General features: G+C 33.4%; 1 long non-coding RNA gene across 1 annotated transcript; it reads left to right on the top strand.

Annotated features, from left to right (window-relative positions):
- Positions 1–5,392: 5,392 nt before the first annotated feature.
- LOC108810124 (uncharacterized) lies at positions 5,393–6,489 on the top strand. The gene is made up of 3 exons (XR_008934903.1): positions 5,393–5,597; positions 5,706–5,883; positions 5,977–6,489. It is a non-coding gene; the product is annotated as an uncharacterized LOC108810124 (long non-coding RNA).
- Positions 6,490–7,297: the final 808 nt, after the last annotated feature.

The raw sequence follows: 7,297 nt of genomic DNA, 5'->3' as shown, positions 1-7,297 counted from the left end.
ACCATGAAATTTATATACCCTCAACTATATGAAAAGGCTCGATATATTTACATTAGCTCATGCATTATCTCATGAAATCTAATAAACATATCATTAGATATGTTGTGCTTATGTCAGTTCTATCACTTGATAATGTTGATTGGGTTTGTTCGAATCAAAGAGTATGTATTTCTTAATAAACTTATTACTTAATCGTTTTTATTTTTTCTGAAGCATTTCGCTTATATATAAGTTCTGAAAGTTTCATACCTACATTCCAACCAAAAAACAAATATAATTGATAAATGACATAATTTTTAATTATGATTAAAATTGTCTCTGTCGGTATTATCTTTTATTTCTAAACTTTTCACAGATTCTGAAAGTCCAATACCTTTTTTTCCCCAAAGTAAAGATTGCTATCAGATCTTTCCTATTATATATACCCTAAAAATGTATGAAATATTTTGTAGATACTTTTCTTTTTGTGATTAGAAAAAAACTTTTATGTTTGGCAAAAAATCATAATGTCCCGTTAAGCAACCAAACCGGAACACAACAAATTCATATTCCATGTTACAAACTGTGAAATATAAATACCACAACATATGTAGTGTAGAAACATTAAAAACATCTAAAGAAATTTAGTCTGTCTCGAAAATATAGTAGACTAAACAAATGACCAATCTCTTGATAGTACTGATTTTTTTGGGCCTATGCATCAGCCTAAGCAATGGTTTAAATAAGCTAGATGGAAACGGAAACACGTTTCGCAACGAGTTGAAACACAACAAACTCCTCAAAGTTCATTGTGACAACGTTGAAGGGGAGCATCTTCTGAAAATCGGGGAAGAATATGAGTTTACTTTAGGTGATATATTTTTCCAATATTGTACAATGAGCCAAGGTCCTGATAATTTCAAACATCACCAAGAGATTGATGCACTTTACGATGGAATTTACCCTTCAGCGTGCTATCATCCTGACAATCAGTGTATATGGATTGCTAGAGAAGATGGTATCTACTTTTCTAGTCCTGATACCCCCCCTACTAAGAGATATGAGTGGGATGTTTATCACCTTCTCAAAAACTAGAATTTTACATCTTTGGTCGATATTTTATCTTTGAATTGTATGAGACATTGATTATTATAAAATATATTACATATGAATAATATGATAAATCAGTTATTATATTATTACATTATGACTAAATACTGTTCGAATAACATTGTCAAAAGAGATTTTAAATTTTAACCTCTGGTATCACATTATAAAAAATAATATAGGAAAACAAAAGAAAAATGGGAGAAAAACAAGAAGAAAGTATCTCATCTTAGACCTTTTAGATATTTCAAATATTTTGTTTCCGGTTGTCTTTCTACAAACTGATTGATTTTAAAAACAAAATAAAACTTATTATTGATGAAAATTACATTGTAACATAAACAAAAATACGTTAAAATAGTTTTTCATCGATGGAGTTGCTCTTATATATGGCGTTGTGATGATGCTCCAACCCAATGAAAAATCAATTAAACTGTATAAAGCCTGCAATGATAGGACCGATTGAATAGAATTTATATTTATATTAATATCTAAGATAAATCAGGAACTAAAAGCCAAATATACAGATATTTAATAAATAAAAGGTCCATGAACCAAAAACCAAATATTTAGATTTTTTATAAGTCAACTGCCCAACTAGACTGTGGTAACTATCATCAACGGGAGAAGGAAGAATGGCACTAACACTGTTATTTCATGAATTAAATGTGATCAATTAACTAACCAACAAAACTACTTGTTACAAATAACATCTTGTCGTTGCATCGAAACATATAAACGTTGACTAATGTAGCTAACATTGAACTTGATAAAATGAAATGATTAAATAATTGAAAAATGAAATTACTCTGTAATACACATTAAATGCGAATATTATGCATTTTATTTCTCGTAAGGGAGTAGGGGGTCAGCTGACCCCAGTAAAGTAAAGACATAATTTTTTTTGTTTAAGAAACATCAAAAAATCCTCACTAATAGAATAAGGAAATTATCCTTTTCCTTTTTGTCAACCAGTTCTATAATAGAATCCCATGTTGTGGCACACAATAACACGTGTATTAGGGCCGATGAACATAGAAGTACCACCACTGCATATAGTTTTTGCATGGATTCGTTTGAGGCAGGTTGGTATTAGGAAGTATAAGGCTACGCATGAAATATGATCCAATTCGTAGTGAAAAGAAGAGCATTCATCATTAGTAGTACCTCGAGAGGCATTCCTTGAATACTGAACTTAAGTGTGATGCTTATCGTACCTCGAGAGGCATTCCTTGAATGCTGAAAAGAAGAACATTCATGGTACGCAGGTTTTTAGTTTTTCTAGTTAAAAATTAAGAGATGAGTTTTTATATTCCTCTAAAAAATCCATCCTAAGAACTCTCCACTAAACATGCTCTTAGAAGTTTGGAAATGCTCTTAGAAGTTTGAAAATAGAGGACATAGTTCATTTGAGTTTTAATTTGGGGAAATGGTCACCTATTAAAAAGAAAACAATTTATGACATTATAGACTTTTTAACCCTATAACTTAAGTACTCTTGTAAGTTTATGGTGGAACAAAATGACCCAACAACTTATACACTTTTTTTTGAGAATACAACTTATACACTTGACTCTATTACTTTTGATACACGTGTGTGAACGTGCTGAAATTCACCAAAAAAAAAAAAACGCATGGCATGACATGACGCACAAAATATTTGCACCAGGAAATGAAGCGCATGGCATGAAGATTACGCGCAAAATATTCTACACTAAAATACTCATTAAATTCGAATTCAATGGTGTATAGCTGTGTATAAATGATTTAAACATGCTGTACTTCTGTGTAGATAATATTTGTAAGCGTTTCTATTATTAAAAATATCAGCATGTTCATTTGTTTATTATGCGATCAAATGTGTATACCACTTCAATATTTAGTGCTAGCTATTAAGAAGAAAGAAGGCTATCATCACTTACAGGATTGAAAAAAAAAGATGAGAGTAAAGGAGTACAACACAATATGACCTCTTGATAAGGAAAAAAATGTGACAGCCATGTAGCTATTGTTGAAAATATGGCTGGATCTAGACATCCCCAAATTTTGATTGCTATTATATGAATATATGCACCTAAATAATGAAAAAAAAAATCCCGAGATCTCAGATCCTACCCTAGTTGAAAATGTGACAATCATATCTAGTAATAATCGGATTATCAGTGTTCAAGAAAGCGCTAGGCGCTAAGCGGGCGGCGACCTAACGCCTAGCGCCTAGAACGACTAAGCGGACGACTAAACTATTAGTTAAGCGGTTTAGGCGTTTATAAATTATAGCAATATATTAAATATATGTAATGTTTTATACTTAATAATAGTAAAACTATTATTTATATATGATAAAAATTATTTTCATAAGAATATATATTAAAATATATTAACTATTATAATTTATGAATAAAAAGTTATATATTATTTATTATTATAATATTGTAATTATCTAGGCGGTTTAAAGAATAATCGCCACGGTCCTATAGCGCCTAGCGCCTAGCGCCTAAGCACCGCCTAGGCGGCCGCCTAGACCGCTTTTTAGAACACTGCGGATTATAGACTATATAATTAACTTATGGTGTATTGTAAGTATTTTCCTGTAACATGTTTTTTTCTTCTTCAACTCCTATAATCTGTTAATCATAAACAAACTCCAAGATTATGCCGAACGTTTTCAAATATTTGTGTTGTTCATTCATGATCAATTTCAATTTCAGTTTCATACCACCTGAGAAAATGAACTTGAATAAAGAGCATTTAACATTTTGGTTTGTTCGTTTTAGGTTACAAAAAAAAATGTTAGACTGAGTTTAAAACGACATCGTTTAACAAACACTCTCCTGAGGTTTAGACCAAAAAAACGATTGTCGTCGTTGCGGTCACTCTCTTCCCCGGACACAAGCTTGACATGAGAGGCTTTGCTTCTTCTTCAGCTTCTAGAGCATCAGCGGCGGCGGCAGCCATAGCAGCGAAACCATCCCAATCCCTAAATCAAAAACCCCTATCTTCCTAGTTCCTCCTCATGTATCAATATCATCGTTTTTTTCTAGTACAGTAGTATAAAACTGCTGCCTCATGGTCACGGGTCATGGGTCATGGGTCATGGGTCTGGACTACTGAGTTAGGCCCATTTGTTATTAATATATGTATTCTTAGTTAGCATAAGGATAATATATGTGTATTCTTGTTTCGACTTTGTTTAATGAGGAAAGAGATCTTGTTTATTAAATAGTGGTCTCATTTTCATCTTTTTCTTTTGAAAAGAAACAAATTAACTTTGATTTTCCCTTGTTTTTATCCTACCGTTTAATTGATGAGTTCTGGCGGGTGGTTCAAAAAATTATTGTTAAAAAGTCTCCGCTCGAAAGTATTTTTGTAATGAACCACCGCCGAAAAACTAGGGTGTCCGTCTCCGGCTTCCTCCCTTATTATAAAAGAAATGAGTTATTCTTAGATTCACCCCCTAGGGTGAACCTCAAGGTTCACCAACCAATAGTATTTGAGTATTTGATATTTGACATCTTTTAAAAAAGGAAACAAAATTTCATTTCTAAACTATATTGTATTTTAAAAATAAAAAATATAAATACATAAAAAATAGTAATAGTTACAAAAATAAATAAATTAATATTATTAAGCTTTTAGTAAAATATTAAACCCTATACCCTAAATCCTAAACCCTAAAATCTTAGGTAAATCCTAAACCCAAAAATTTTAGATAAACCTAAACCTTTTTTATAAATCCTAAACCATAAATCACATATATTAAAAATAAATCATAAAACACTAAACCCTAAATCCTAAATCCTAATCACTAAACCCTAAATCCTTGGGTAAACCCCGAACCCTTGGATAAATCATAAACTCAAACATTATATATTGGTCGGTGAACCTACAGATTCATGAATTATCCAAGGGTTCGGGGTTTACCCAAGGGTTTAGGGTTTAGTGATTAGAATTTAGGGTTTACTGTTTTTATGATTTAGGTTTTAATATTTATGATTTAAGGTTTAAGATTTATCAAAAGGCTTAGGGTTTACCTAAAATTTTTGGGTTTAGGATTTAGGGTATATGTTTTAGGATTTAGGGTATATAATTTAGTATTTTAGTGAAGGCTTAATAATATTAATTTATTTATTTTTTGTAACTATTATTATTTTTTATGTATTTAATATTTTTTTATTTTAATCTAATTTGAAAATTCAATTATGTTTCCTTTTTTAAAAGATATCAAATATCAAATACTTAAAGACTATTGGTTGGTGAATTTAAAGGTTCACCCTAGGGGGTGAACCCAAGAATAAGTCAAAAGAAATCTCTGTTTGTTTTGTCACCCGCTCGTAAACCACTCGCTGTGTTTCTCTCTCTCTCTTCCTTATCATCAAAGTAGCTCGCCCCCGTGAAAATGTCGGAGGGATCAGAAGAAACTAAAATGAAGATTGATTCCACCGGAGAGTTATCGGATGTGGATAACGAGAACTGCAGTAGCAGCCAGGGGCGAAGCTAGAAAATTAATCTAGGTAAGAAGAAGGATTTGAACCCAGGTTGATACGGGTGCACAACCTAGCTTTACCATCTGATCCAACAGGTTCTTTACTGTTTTTGTAACAAACTTTAATTTATATCAGATTACACGGGTGCACAGGCCCCCATAGTATTGGGCCTGGCTTCGCCCCTGGTAGCAGCAGCGGAAGTGGAAGTGGCGGCGGCGGTAGCGGTGGAAGTAGTAGCGAGACAAAGAGGACTTGCGTTGATTGCGGAACGTTCAAAACTCCTCTCTGGTGCGGCGGCCCTGCCGGACCTAAGGTGAGATTGTTTTTCCGGATCTTGTTGATCGTTTCTGTAATCTATGATCTTGATCTGATGGATATGCGTTTGATTTTTACTGTCTTTATGCAGTCATTGTGCAATGCTTGTGGGATCAAGAGCAGGAAGAAGAGGCAAGCGGCTCCCGGGATCAAACCAGAGAAGAAGATCAGAAAAAGCAACAGCAGTGATAGTGATCTAAGCCTCGATCACCATCGTAACAACTACAAGAACAAGATCAGAAAGATGATGATCACGGAATTAGAAGTGGCAGCAGTAGCAGCAGCAAAAGAATCAGTAAATTTTTGGATCTAGAATTGGAAATGCCGGTGATGAAAAGATCGGCGGTTGAGAAGAAGAGGCTGTAGAAGAAACTCGGCGAGGAAGAAAGAGCCGCCTTACTTCTCATGGTGCTCTCTTGTGGTTCCGTTTATGCGTAAAACAATGGAGATCAAAGCTTTCTTTGTTTGGTGTTCGTTATGGAATAATTAAAGTGAGGGGTTTTGAATTAATTATTTAATTAACTTAGACAACAGAGAGAGAGATATGTATGCATGTGTAATAGCCCCGGGTAATAGCCAGTGATGTCGGGGTTTTTTGGCTGGTTCCCACTAATGTTATGTGTTCTTTTGCTAATCAAGTTTTCAATTTTTGAGTTTGAGAAGAATACAGTTAGTAGTTATTAAAAGGTGTTTAAAATTTTAAAATTTTAACAAAGAATCTTCAATGGTGGGTTATTCTAAAACAGGCTAGAGCTGATGTTATGGAATGGTCAACAGCCAATTGTAAACAACAAGCAACGGTCTCAAGGATTTCTGAACATAAACAAGATATGTAGATTGGAGAAGACCTGCGGAAGGATGGAGAAAATGTAATTTTGATGGCTCTTTTATTAATTCAGAGTTACCGGCAAAAAGAGGATGGGTACTGAGAGATTCCAATGACGCGTTTATTACTGCAGGTCATGCAAAAGGACAGAGAGTTGATTCAGCTTTGGCTGCAGAACTTCAGGCCTTTCTTATGGCTTTGCAATTCTGTTGGTCACGGAGTTTCACAAAGATAATATTTAAAGGAAATAACAAGAAGCTGGTTGATATAATTATTTCAAAGACATTGCAGTTTGGTCTTATACAATTGGGTAAGAGAAATCAGATGGTGGATGAAAAAATTCAAAGATATCGAGCTCAGATGGACATGCAGACAAGGAAATATGGTGGCTGATAGCTTTGCAAAAGCAGACTTACCAATTCATACATCTTTTATTTCGTATCATTTTGTACCTCGATTCACTACTATGCATTTGCATAAAGACTTTGTATGTTCATCATGATACTAATAATAAGATGGAGTTATAAAAATATATATATATTTTAATTATCGAGATTTGGTCTTAAATTCGTAGTTTTCACTCGCT

The sequence above is a fragment of the Raphanus sativus genome, chromosome 6 (genome assembly GCF_000801105.2).
Source record: "Raphanus sativus cultivar WK10039 chromosome 6, ASM80110v3, whole genome shotgun sequence".
Classification (NCBI taxonomy): Eukaryota; Viridiplantae; Streptophyta; class Magnoliopsida; order Brassicales; family Brassicaceae; genus Raphanus; species Raphanus sativus.
This window is presented reverse-complemented; position numbering and strand designations above follow the sequence as displayed.